Source organism: Chinchilla lanigera, unplaced genomic scaffold, assembly GCF_000276665.1.
Source record: "Chinchilla lanigera isolate Chin_1 unplaced genomic scaffold, ChiLan1.0 scaffold00010, whole genome shotgun sequence".
NCBI lineage: Eukaryota > Metazoa > Chordata > Mammalia > Rodentia > Chinchillidae > Chinchilla > Chinchilla lanigera.
The window spans coordinates 19,696,484-19,710,769 of record NW_004955411.1 but is presented as its reverse complement, the minus strand read 5'-3'; the positions used below and the strand labels follow the sequence as shown (position 1 = coordinate 19,710,769).

Sequence of the window (14,286 nt, the reverse complement as noted above, 5' to 3'; positions counted from 1 at the left end):
TAATTTCTAAAATGTAGAGTACATATGGTCTGGGATACTTTTCTCTCATTGCTTAGACAAAATACCAGACACTCAAAATTAAGGAAGGAAAGGTGTATTTAGCGCACAGTTTGTGGAGGTTTCAGTCCGTAATCAGCTGGCTCCAAGGCAGGGTGGCATGGTGTGGGACAACACTTCAAGGTGGCAGAAGACAGCAAGAGCAACAAGAGCAAAAAGGGGAGAACAAGTCTCTTTCCCTCCCTTATACTGTAAGCAGGCTACCTGCCCAAACCGTCTCCCTACCCTCCTCTTGCTCAGGCTCAGGTTGTTTACAGTGAGTACCTCGGCCCCCTGTTGAGTTAAACTTCCAAACCAGTTCTCACGTTGACACAGTGTATCAACCATTACAGATAATTATCCTGATCCATGTGATTATGTGTATGCCTTTAGTCCCATTTCTTTAGAAAGCAATGTATGGTATTTTTTTATTCTTTAAGGTAATCTGCATGCAAAATTTAAGACTGTAGCCATAACTAACATTTTACATGTGTGTACCCAGATATTTTTCTGTTTAATACTTCTCATCAGCTTCTGATAGTATCTCATAGTATCTATTGAACTGATACTTCTCATAGTATCTATTTTACTTATTCATCACATTTTGTATGTTTCCTTTCCTCCTCTTATTAGGATATAAATCCCATGGGCTCCTCTGAGAAAAGACCAAAGCAGGCAAAAGTGGGAGTAGGGACACAGCTATGAGAGGGTGTAGTGCTATCTAATATGAGAAGCTGATACTAACTGTATTTTGAAGACTGAAGGGAAAGGGGTTGTTGATGAACTTAGTGAAGTATAATAAACAAAGAAGTGCTTGTTAAAATTCCATGTTTTCTCATTCAAGTACTTGCAAAGGTGAGTTTCTGTTGAGACAGTCCTAACTGTTAGCAAAGCAGACTCGACTATAGGCATCTGCAGTTACATTCACATGTGACTAATATGAGACAACTGTCTGATGCCCGTGTAATTAGCAGCTTTGATTCATTCTTGATAGTTCCCTTGCTTTCTGTGTATGGTGTGGCTTCACTGTACAGGTAGTGTTTTCCAGATTATTGTGTATGTGGCCCATGATGAGAAATAATAGGAATGTGGAAGGTAGGAGAAAGCATAAAGTCAGAACATTTCACTTTTTTTTTTCTACTGTAGGTGTGGTCTCTATCAGCAGCTGTATTCTTCTGTGACTCCAAGTCCATCTATAGAGTTCCAGTTAGTTCTCATCAGTCTCTTCCAGTAACTCTGCCTTCTCCATTCCCTCCTTTTATCTAAGGATAACAGAAACATCCATTCTCGCCTGAAGATTGTTAGCTGTTCCAGTGTCTGTAATAACTAGTTCATGAATGAAATTCTTTGTTGCAAATACATCATTTTGTTATTGGCTCTCAATATGAACAGCTTACAAAGTTTGCAGGTAATATAGTAAGTAAAACAGTCTGTATCTCTTAGAATTGTATTTGCCAGTACAGTTAACAAATCTTCACAGTTCGGGATACTGGAGGGGATATGAGCTCCAAAGGGCTTGGGCAGCTCTCTGACTCCATGGCCTTGCTGGTTGCAGCCCACATGGCTTCTCTATTGGGCTGGCTCCACTCCCTGGAGCTTTCATGGCATCTCCAACTTCCTGTGGCATTGATTACTCTTTGCCCTCACTCCCTTAGCCTCGTACAGTGCTGTCTCCAGCTTCTGATAGGGAATGTGACTGAGTCACACATTTCTCCCTAACCTCTCAAACCTTCTGTAATTGAAGGCTCTATGGCCCCCATAAGTCTTGTGTTATGCATGCCTGAAAACTTAATGGCTACGCCCACTTGACCATGCTTTACAGGCTTGATTACAGTGATGGCTGAACTCTGGGATCAATTTACATAAGGACCCTGCAGTTGCCCTAGGGTTCATTTCTCAAAGTTTTTCAAAGGATTTTACCCTTTTGCACTCTGAAGGCTGTAATAAGAGGGGTCTGGCCAATTCCTGAGATGCCCTCTTTTCTCCTAATGCAAACTACTTTAGTTCTGTTTAATGTTCATGTTTGTAGCAATCGACCTCTCCTTGTAACTTTACATGCTTTCTCTCTGGTTATGCTGCAGAATATTCACATCTTTTGTGCTCTTTTGCTTGTGATTCTCATTGTAGACCTGGCTGAAAACAACCATCCAAGGGTATGCCTCAGCCCTTGGATTTATCCCTAGCACTGATAAAATGGTATAACTATTTGTGTATTTCAGTTCCTAATATATATATGTGTGTGTGTGTGTGTGTGTGTGTGTGTATCATAAGTTCCCTGAAACAACCTGAATGTTGGGTTGCTTTGAAATGTCTTCTGCCAGATTAGTTAATCCACTACTTTTAAATTCACCCTTATTCAAAATCTTCAGACATAGGCAAATTGAAAGCAAGTTATTTGCCAGAATGTAACATGGATGGCCTCTGACCTCTTTTGCAGTGCATTTCTCATCCAATCTGAAAGCTCCTACACCTAGTTTTTACTGCCCTCATTCCTATCAGCATTCTGTGCTTCTGAGCTCTGACCCACAAGTGCCCATGCAGCTCTGATTACAGCATTCTAAAGTTTATCTACCCTTCCTCTCCAAACCTTTCCAAACCCCTGTCACAAACCAGTTCCAAGTGCTTTGGAACCGCATGGTCAGGTGTAGTCAGGGCAACAACCCCACTTCTCTGGTACCAGTTTTCTATCTTAGTCACTTTCGTACTGACTGCACAAAATACCCCAAGCCCACAATATAAAGAAGAGAAAAAGGTCTATTTGGCTTATGTTTTCTATGGATTCATTCCATAGTCAAGCGATTCCATGTGAGAAATGGCATAATAAAAAAACGTGGTGCAGGACAGCTGCTCATGTTATGGCTAGCAAGAAGTGGGGAGAGAGGAAGGAGAAAGGATAAGGAAGGAAGAGGAGAGGGGGAAAAGAGAGAAAGGAGAAGAGGAAGGCAGGGGGAGGGGAGAGGAAGGGGGAAGAAAGGAGAAAGAGAGACATCTTATAGGCACCAAGAAGTAAGAGAGAGAAAAATTATGAGAGAGAGAAAGACAGAGAGATACAGAGACAGAGAAATAAAAAGAGAGAGAGAGAGAGAGAGAGGTGCTGGAGACAAGAATCCACCCTTTCAGGTCATGCCTCCAGTGACCTAACTCATAAGAGCACCCCTATGATCCAGTTATCTTCCAAAAGCCCCACTTCTGAACACATGAACCTTTGGGGGACATTTTAGATCTAAATCATAACAAAAACTTAGTGTTTTTCACAGACTTATTGAGGTTATCAGTGTGCTTTTCTAGGCTTTTTTTGTCTAAGTTAAAAATTAGGATGCTATTCTATTCATCAAAAATCATGGGCCTGAGTATGTTGCCCAGTGGTAGAGCACTTTCTCAGCATGCCTCAGCCCTTGGATTTATCCCCAGCACTGATAAAATGGTATAAACTATTTGTGTATTTCAGTTCTAATATATATGTGTGTATATAATAAACACGTGTATATTTATAGTTGTCTTTTACCTTAAATTTTACCTATAGTACTCTTTGAGAATGGGAAGTTTAAATTTTTATGAATCTGTCTTTTGCTTAGTAGTTTATGATCATGATATGCTTTGGAAAACCCTATAGATATAACAGTCTTATGAGAATATTTATTCATATATCCTTCTTTTCTTAAGTGGCTTAAATTTTAATTTATCAACAATATATTTGATGTATAATGTCAAGATGTTTTGGACTCACTCTTTCCCATAATCTTTTTATTCTCTACTTTTTTTGTTTGTTTGGTTGTTTTTTTTTCTGGTACCGGGAATCGAACTCATGACCTTGCACTTGCCAGGAAGGTGCTGTGCCGCTGAGCTAAATCCCCAGCCCAATCTTTTTATTCTCTTTGATGATATTTACTGTAAAATTCATTGTCCTACAATCTTTTGGAATCTAATATTTTTTCCAAAGCTATATGGAGATAAAGTCTATTTCTAGACTTAATGTCCTTATTTAATTCTTTGCTATTTATTTTGTTTGCTGGTATGACTTTGTTTGACTTATTATTTCACGTGTTTTATAATTCCTGTCAGCTAATTATACATATCTTTCTTAGTTTTATTGAGTCTCCTAAATCCTTTATTTTTAAAGCTGTATTTTAATTTATTTGTGCGAAGTATTCTTTTGAAAAAACAAGCTTGGAATTTACATTGAGTTTTCATTTTATTGAAATAATGCATTAATTCCTGTGTGATGAAGATCTGTCTCACATTGAGTCTGCCCATCCAAAAACGTAGTGTCTTCCTCTGCTTAATTAGATCTGCCTCTGAGCCCCATAAAGGACCACTGTTTTTTTATGTAAGTCCTATTGATTTTCCAGTTATATACCTAGGTGATGGTTCTTAAATAATGTATACATTTGAAAGAAAATACATCTAGTGACTTTCAGAGCTATGAGGCTAAGTCTGCAAAATGAACACTAACTTTTCATTTTATAAAATTTACAAATATGTGCTGTGTTTTAAAGGTCACACAATAGTGCACTATGTATAATTGATCATGTAATCTTTCTCAGCCAGTTTATTTAACTAGGAGTTACTTCTCTTCGAATGAAGTGTTTTACACCATGCCCAGCGGGCCAGATCTCTAAACCCTGTAGCAGAAAGACACACATAGCTGGGAACATTCTCTGTTTCTGTCTTCGTGATTCTAATCCATGAATCAGAAAGGTACTCCCTCTCTCTCTCGGCTGCTACTTGGGAGCCGTTTCACGTACAACAAAGACTATTACCCATAACACAGGGAAACTGAATTCTTTTCCACTTTCCTACCAAGTCCCCATTTATCTTTGACAAGTGACTTAATTTCTTGGAGTCTCATTGTCATTAGCTACAAAATTCAAAGCTCTGGGAAAAATATTTTAACATGCTGACTACTCCTTCTGTATCTTCACCACTGTTCTCTGGCTGGGTAATGCAGCAGGAACAGGACCGAGTCCCTGGCCTCACAAGAACTAGATTCTAATGCACTAAGGGTCATTCTGGTTCTAATATTTCCTATGTCTGTAGTACAAATTAGGAAGACGTCTAGGGGAGAACAAAGCCTTGAATTGCAGGAGAGGAAACTCTTAGTCACTAGAATTCAACTGCAATAAATTCTCTGATGACTGTTTCCTAGTCCAGAACTGAAAGTCATAGTTAGTTGTATACTGAACTTGGTAACAGTTTAAAATTTATCCCATGCTCATTTGGCATGTGTTTGTGTGCAAGCTTCCTTACCTTTCTAGACCCCAACATGCCAATGTATTTTAAAAAGTATAATAATAACTACATTGATTTCTTTGAGGCTGAATGACATAATATAAAGTACTAATATAGAGCCTAAAATTTGTGCTGTATAAATGATAATTTTTGTCCCTAGTTAGCATACCGTGCTTTTAAATAAATTGGAGAAATTTCTGCCTCTGTGAATTACATTAGGATCAATTCAGGATAGAAATTATTGTGCACTGAAAATAGAAGGGAAAAAAAAGGTACAGAAGCAACATTTGTTTAACAGGTTACTGACCTCCCAAACACCTTGAACTAGAATCTCTGCGGGTATACTTATCTAAAGCAAAACCTTGTTTAGTTTCTGTTCTCATCCAAATTAAGGATAAGTTCATCTCTAATCAGTGGAGAATTTCAAGAAAAATGTTATAATGGAAAGAAGGACTAACTTGAGTATTTTTGGCAGAGACATATGCTGAAGTAGAAAGTTCAGTGGCTTAAAAAGCAATTAGCTCAAGCTTTTGTAGTATGGCTTGGTTCAGACTTGGTGATATAGTATATATGCTCCTCAATTACTGAGTTCTTGTTTTTAGTAAATAGCTGCCCTGTAGGTCACTAAGTGCTATTGCTGACAAGGTTGTATATGAGAAAGCTTTTATTTTAATAACCAGTGGCAACTTGCACTTATAAAAGAGCCATGCATTTCTCAAAATCCTCCTTTGGTTCCAAACCCCTGTACAGAATTGCAGTCACCTCTGGGAGAGCAGAACTAATTATTAACACAGGGCTAAATGGGACATCAAAGAAAAGTATTTTGAGTACAGACAGAGAAACAAAACATTTTCCTGTGAATGTGGTTTGTGGTCTTTATGACTATATTGAACATGAGAACTTTAGGTTAAAAATAAGCTTTGGTTAAGATCAATACACAATAGCCTACAAATAACAAAAGAGTACTTCACTTGAAAAGAAAAACTGCCCACGCTGAATCTATACTGTAGTTGTTTACTTTTAGTATTATAGGATTCATGACTTTGGAAAAGTTATTTAAAATTTTGAACTTGTTTCCTAGCAGTAAAATCATGAAAATTCGATCTCTGAAACCATTTCGAAGATTAAACCAAGAAATAAAATAGGGCATTGTTTTAGGGGGCAGGGTAGTAAAGTTGAGAAATATACAGGGACCAATAAGAAGGCAGAACTTTATTTTTTACATTTCATTTTGTACCCTGAAGATGTACAGCTTGATGTATTGATTACACATAGTGAATTGGGTTACCACAGTGACACACAGTAACATGTTCATCCTCTCGCTGTCCTTTCATCTCTTTTGTGGAAAAAGTAGAAAATCTACTCATTTGGAAGGAACCCACAATACAATATAATTTCTTTTCCTATTATACATCAGTGTTGCAGTTTCTTCACCTTACATATCTGCTGTATCAGAACTTCTGACCTATATTTTCCCATTTTCTCACTCATCCCTGGTAACTACTGTTTTATTCTCTACATATATATGTCCTATTTTTCTCCTTTTTTTTTCCTATTAGATTCTACATGTAAGTGTGAGCATGCCATAGTTTTTTCTTTCTGTATCTGACTTCTTTTAGTATAATATCCTCCAGGTTCATCTCTATTGTTGCAAGCGGCAGAATAATAATCCACACATGCTCCATATGTCTAGTCATGACATTTCAGGCAGTGATGGATCACTTGTATGGTGGCAATCCCCATAAGATAATGGAGCTGAAAAATTCCTATCACCTAGCATTTTTACTGTAGATTTTTTATATGTAGCTATTTTTAATTGCAAAATACCTGCCATTTCGTCACAGTTGCCTAGAGTATTTAGTACAGTGAGTAATGTACAGATTTGTAACCTAGGTGCAATGAATAGCCTATGCCATACAAAATCGGTGAGTGGTAGGTTATACTAAGTAGGTTTTTCTGTACTGCCTGTTTCACATAGTGAAGGGATCACCTAAGAACACATTTCTCAGTGACAAATTATTGTGTACAAATGGGTGTATAATATGTTTATTTCGGTATGAATCTGTGAGTGCAATTTAATCAGGTAATGAGTTTTTGGAGTTCGGTGGCAAAGAGGTAATGGGTAGGAATAGTTCACAAAATGTGAAAAAAGAGTGCGGTATTTATTATTAAACTTTGGAATTAAGAAAATAGTATTCAGCAAAAAGATAAGTAGTAACTTAACAAAATTTCAAAAGCATGAAAATGTAATATATGACAGAGTTATTATAAGTACTACTATAACACCATTTGTTGTACTATACATTATAAAAATCAATACAAACAAGTAAGGACAATTGTGAGAAAAATTTACAGCTCTATCTCTGTGGCCACTGATCAGATACAGAATGTCTGGGAAGCCCAGTCTGTGCAGAAAAGTTTGATGAACTGACATAAAAATGAAAATGCAAGCCACGTGAGTGGAAATATTGTACATATAGGATCTGACAAAGGAATAAAAGCTACTATATACATTTTTCAAAGGAAAAACTACAAATCTAGAAGAAAAACAATCTAATCAAATATTTGAAATGAATCAAACAGAAATGGCTATATAAGAATAACAAATGTGTTCAAGAACACATAAAATGGGAATTTCATGTTTCTGATGAAATTATAAATTTGTAAAATAGTTGAGTACTGTAGCAATTAATATCAAAATTTATCTTAATTAAATGAAAGCACACACAATCTTAAAATGGTTCAGCCTATCATTTTTCTAATCAGTTATTTACAATCAAAAATGGAAATTAAATATTAAGAAACTGTGCTTTAGGATGACATTTTTCTTTACATTTGCTGAATTTAATACAAAAAATTTAACCACATTTTGTCCAAAAGTTTGGATCTCTCTCTCTCTCCTTCTCTGCTTCCTCTTCTTTTCTTCCTTTCTCTGTATCCCTCCTTCCCATCCTATCTCCCTTCCCTTCTCTTCTCTTTACTGTCCCATCAATTTGAAAAGTAAATACAATGTATGATTTGGAAGTTTTCTTCTTTTTTTTTTAAAAAAAAAGGTCAATTAAAAATATTTAAGCCCCAAACTTTTAAAATTTGTATGTTAATGGAGCTGTCACATTTCCAAAAGCAAATTCAAAAAGATGCGTGTATACAAAAGAAAATTCTGTGTGATTTCTGCAGTTCTCCAAAATATTGTCATTGTCATTCATATATTCTTATCTATGAGTACATTCATGAAAAAGTTGGATTTAAGCTAGCAAGTCGAAGTAAATAACAGGTAAAAGTTAATTTTGAGAGCTGAAAAGCTGTAATTAACATAGCCATAGTTTCCTACGAATAATGTATTTGAAATTAAAAATTTAACTATCTGTTCACTAAATTGCGGTATTACTGCTTTTTAAATCTGTATATGTTGGGAAATCTCTATATGTTCCTCTAATAAAGACCAAAGCACCTGCCAAGAATTCTATACATATATACATGTGTACATATTATATATATATAAAATATTCTTCAGCTTTAATACATCAGTAGTTATGTATAAGTCACTTTTTATACATCATAATGGATATACTTAACCACAATCATCGCAGCACTGAAATTTAGGCTAGTTTGACATCTTGCCCTTGATACACTGCCTGTTTAAGGAGCAAGGGCAATGTTTATTACATGAAAGAAAAATACTTTAGTATATTCGTTCAGTATCCATAGTTGAATCCCAGGCTATTTTGTCATCTCCACATTCAGAATCATAGTGTATTAAGACTCTTCCCATAGCTAACATCCTTGAGTTTGACATCTTCTCGTGAGTGAGTAGATAGCAGCAAGAAATTCAATTACAGCAAGTCAGCTCTGTCATTGCTGCTGTCTGCGGGCACGGGAAATGATTTGTAAATTGGACTTTATCTTTCCCGTCCCATAAATCTCCTGTCCATAATTGACACTTGTCAGCGTAGATGAATAGTGGGAGAAAGAAAACAGAAAGTAAATGAGTAGCCCACCTGGGAAGACCCTGTCTTGTTGCCTTTGGGAGTCGTTTACAAACAGCAGAAGCAGTGGGCCAGAGTTTTTATCCACAAGCGGGTGGCAACCATTTCGCTTTTCAAAAATACGATAACAGTGGTGAATCCTAACAAAGATAAGGCAAAAGAACAACAATTAATAGATAATATTTTCAGAGAGTATAAACACGTCTTCCAGGGACATTGAAGCGTCTCTTTACTATCTGTGGTGCTTGCATATTCTGCTGCACATTTGTAAGTGTTAGGTCGGTGTCTGACCTGTCAAAACACATTCCTGAAGCAAGCATTTTGGCTGCCTTGGGAGTTGATATTGTCACTTGTTACACAATTCAACATCAGTTCAAAGTTGTTTGATACCATTTTCGACAGACCGGTTTTAAAAAGACATAAAAATGACAATATTTTCCTTCACATGTCAAGGAAAGAAACAGGGGATTTCATCAAGATGATTTGGGAACAAGCACTAACCATAAAAAGCATGACAGGTAAATCATCATATCCAATTTTCTTAAGTGGCTTGTTTAACTTTACATCTCTCTCTGAAATTTATCTCAAATTGTAAAACATAGTTTTTAAAAAATAAAAAGATTTCAGAATTTAATAATAATCACTTGACATTAAAACAACTGAACTTTGAAACCCTTTTAAATTACGACCCAAATTTTGATGGTGGAACATACAGATTATAACTAAGAAAAATTGAATGATAAAAGATTATTTTAAAACAAAATTGTGAAAAATCATTATATATACGTTATATCTTTTAATAATTGCCAAATGTGCAGGATTTTAAAATATTTTGTAACTCTTCATTTTATTTTGAGAAATACCCTTGAATTTTACAAAATCCAAATTACTTTACATTTTTAAATGTCTTCAAACTTAAAAGAATAACATCTTTCTCTCCCACTTCTCTTGAGCATATCAACATGAACATACATTTTATGATCTCTTGCAAAACGAGAGCAAAAGATTATAAATGGAACGTCAACCGGAGGTAGATTTATTTTAAATAAATGACCATCCCTATCTTACGTATGCATTCCCTGTGTTGTAGTAAGTTGTTCACCTTTTTGCTTTGTGCTTACAGAAGTTGTCAGCGTTACTTCTTAATACAACAAAGTGAGAGCTTGTCCAGTGAAGTGAAGTCCGGCTTTCTAGGCTATTGGTAGTGTAAAATAACTGATTCATTTATGTCTACGTTAATACACTGGCCTTGTAACCACAGCACAGAATTTCTTGGATATTGATCTAAAGCAATAGATATTAATAGCATAATACATTGGTACTCTAACCTTTTATCAGGGTTAAAGTTGGTTATGTGGAACATAACTAAAGAGAAACCTTTTGAACACAAGTAAAAGTGCTGCTTTTTTATCTTACTCTTTTTAAAACTACCATTTTCTAAAACAGGTATATTTGTGACTGTTTTTCTAACTAGTATCAGCACTCTGGACATAGATTTTTTAAAACACTAAGATAAAATCAGCTATACTAGTAGTAGTAGCAGTAAAAATGCAGATGTGAATCCTTTTGTATTCATACATATGTGAAAATTTGAATGCTTTCTAGTGGATTCATTGTCTGTCTTTTTTTGTTGTTTTTTTTTCTTTTTTTTTTTTTGAAACATGGTCACTATGCAATTCAGGCCCACCCTTGAGCTCACTTTGTAGCCCAGGCTGGTCTCAAAATCTCAAGGATCCTCCTGCCTCAGCCTCCCAAATGCTGGGATTACAGGCGTGCGCCACCACGCCTGGCTCATTATCTGTGTTAAATTCAAAGAATCTTTCTGGTTTTTGCACAAGTGTGTATAAAATAGCTGCTTCATGTTTGGTACTTTGCAGCGTCCAGAGGTAAACCCAAAAAATAAGCACAGTATTTACCTCGCACACAGGCAAGGGAAGAAATCATATGAGCAGGTAATTGCCCAAACCGAAGCATACAGCAAATACAGAGAAGCTGATCTTTGAGTTCTTTTGCATTTTTGAGCAGTTTTCCAAGTGGGTAGAGTTTAATGATATCATGTAGAAGAAATTGGTCAGTCATAACCTTGAATTCATAAAATGGCATGAACAATAACAAAAAGAACATGCTTTCTTGTTAAACTTCAAACCATTTTAAATATCTTGATATACATATATAAGAAAAAACTATGGATGGTTATACTAGCAAGTAATCAGAGGTAGACAATAAACTCATAGCAGACTTTGTAAGCTGTACTAGTATTATAACACTTTGCACTTATTATGTGCTTTATCCTAAACCCATCTTATTGTTTCTCATTTAATACCATTAACAACATCTTGAAGCTTGATATTATGTCCATGTAAGAGATGAGAAAACTGACAAAAAGTAAAATGAAATAATGTGTGCAATCATGCAGCTTAAGGTTTCCAGTGTTATAATTTGTAATTATAAAAACACTGAATAACATAATCAAGGGCAACATTTTGCAGATTACCACATATCTTATAAAGTTATATATCATGCTTTCAAATCACAATAATAAATTGATATATTATCAAATAAAATTAATTGTAATCAGGATATATTACAGTTTGTACTACTTACTGTTTGTTATATAATAAATATCCTATGTTAGAGTTTGTATGGATGAGTTTTAATTTTATGAAATACTTTGTTAGGTTCTCCACTATTACACAGATAAGAAGGAAATTATATAGGGCATCAATATTAAACAAGTGCAACTCTGCACCTCAAGAGATGCCTATGAATAGTATATCTTAAATGTAAAGGAAAATACTCAGGTTTTCAAATATATTTAAAATATTTATATTTGGTTTTTAAATTTCAGTTTGTACATAAGATAAATAGTAAAAACAGACTGACTATAAGTGCTTCTGGGAATATTTTCATTATAAAGTTTTTTGCACATTGATTCCTCCTTTTCGTTCATAATCCATTATTGAAAGATTGCTGGATGTTGTGCTAAATGATTCTCATTCATTATCTTTTAAAATTATTTTAGTATCCTTATTATTTCCATTTTATGGGTGAAAAATTAGTGATTCAGAGAAGTTCAGCAACTGGAGCAAGATGATGTAACTAGGACAGGAACAAAAAGGAAACCGAACCTTTTTTGCATGATTTTGAAGATTGCAAAGGATTATAGGGAACGGCTTTAGCCACCATCTTCTTTGTTTCTGTTTACTATAGCTATTTATGCATAAGAAGAAAATACCCAGTCGAATACTTTGTTCTTTTTAATTCCAAAAACTAGAACTAAAATTCAGTCCAGGTGTAGTTGAAAATACTTTTCCTTCTCATTCTGAGATATAATAGAATTTCATTCTGTATTCATTATATGCATCACATATTATGTACATATGCACGTGTGTATTTTCTCAGTAGCTAAATATTCCTTTCCACTTCATATGAATAATAATATACGATTCAGTTTTTTTAAATGAATCAATGGGAAGCAGCTAGCAAATAGTTATTGTGATTTTTAAAAAATTTTAACTGACACATAAAACTGTACTTATTCACAAGGCACCAATGTGAGATTTTGATACCTGAGTACATTGTGTAGTGTTCATATCTCGCTAACCATTTTATTTTCTCAAGCATTTGTTATTTCTTTCTGGTCAAAACTCTGTAGTCTTTCTGCTATCTTTTTATGAATATTGAGTACATTATTATTATATACCTTAATTTGCTTCTCTTGAGCCCATAACTTGGTAATCTGGCAAGAAAAAAATTAATCTTTTGCTCTTTTTAGTGGTGAGATGTTGAACTATTTTGCAATTTTTGTCAAACCATTTATTTAGTTGTGTGATTATATGCTTTATGAAAATTATTTTTTATGTTTGACTAAAAACGTGAGAAAGCACAAAGCATTAGAACTCTGTTAAATTCGGATGTCCTTATTTTAAAATGCTTGCATCAGAAACTTTCCATTTGAAACAAATTCTTTAGTACTAACTGAAGAGAATATGCCTGTCGTTTTTCATCAGTAGATAATACTTTCTGTACAAAGTATGTCACAAAATTGCCTTTGGTTTCCATCTTAAGACAGTTTCCAGCAGAAATGTATTTATAAGTACAAAGAATTTTTCCAGAAAAGGGTGTCACTAGAAACATTGTATTACTGGAAAAAATAGAAAATGCACTTATTTTAAAAAACAAACAGGTCAGCATTTGTTGGACAATAAATTACAAATATTAAGTGAACATCTGCAGAGTAATATTTGCAAAATAGACTCTGGGGATAAAGTTTAGTCCTGTATTCATTGTGTACAGTTGTAGCCTTTGTTGTTTTTGTTTTTCTGACACAATGGAGATCAGATTTGTATTAAGTACTATTGTCTTCTCATGAATCATTTGTATGACTTTCTGGCAGACAGCTAATCTTCAAGTGCTGAGACACCGAACCTCCTGAAGAGCATTCCTGTGTCGTTTAGTGAAATAAGATTGTTGTGTGAACATTTACTGGAAGGCATTCGTACCTGCATTGCTTCGTATCTCAGGAAACAAATATTGCTGCCAAGTTTTGGTGAAAGTCTGTAGATAGATGACTGATTTAAGGCCAAGGACATCTAAAACTGGCTGCTTGGCTTAAAACTGGGATTAAAATTTAGATGGAAGAAGGAAAAAAGGAAGAAATTCCTTCCATTCTAGTGGAAAGTTTCAAATAATTCAAAGGTATGAAAATTTTGTCACAGAGTTAATTTTTAGGACCTGATTGCAGTCTCTCAGTGTTAGTCCTGGTAAATTAGCCTCATTACTGGAGGAACTTCTATTTCCGAAGTACTAGCTAACCTCTGAATAGAGTGCTGAAAACTTATAAATCTGATACATTCATTGAATATGTAGCTCATTTTAATGGACATGAGCCAATACAATTTTTGGTATTTCTTGATAAATAAAGAATATGTTTTAAGAGTGCACATCTATATCCACCACTTCTCTGTAATTACCATAGAGAATTTTATAGCCATAGCATTGCCAAAATGCATTGGTCATAGATTCCTTTAAACTA

General features: G+C 34.8%; 1 protein-coding gene across 4 annotated transcripts in view; it reads left to right on the top strand.

The window, feature by feature from the left end:
- Epha7 (EPH receptor A7) overlaps positions 1-14,286 on the top strand; it is a 163,273-nt gene that overhangs the window by 104,649 nt on the left and 44,338 nt on the right. The gene's annotated exons all lie outside the window — the stretch shown is intronic.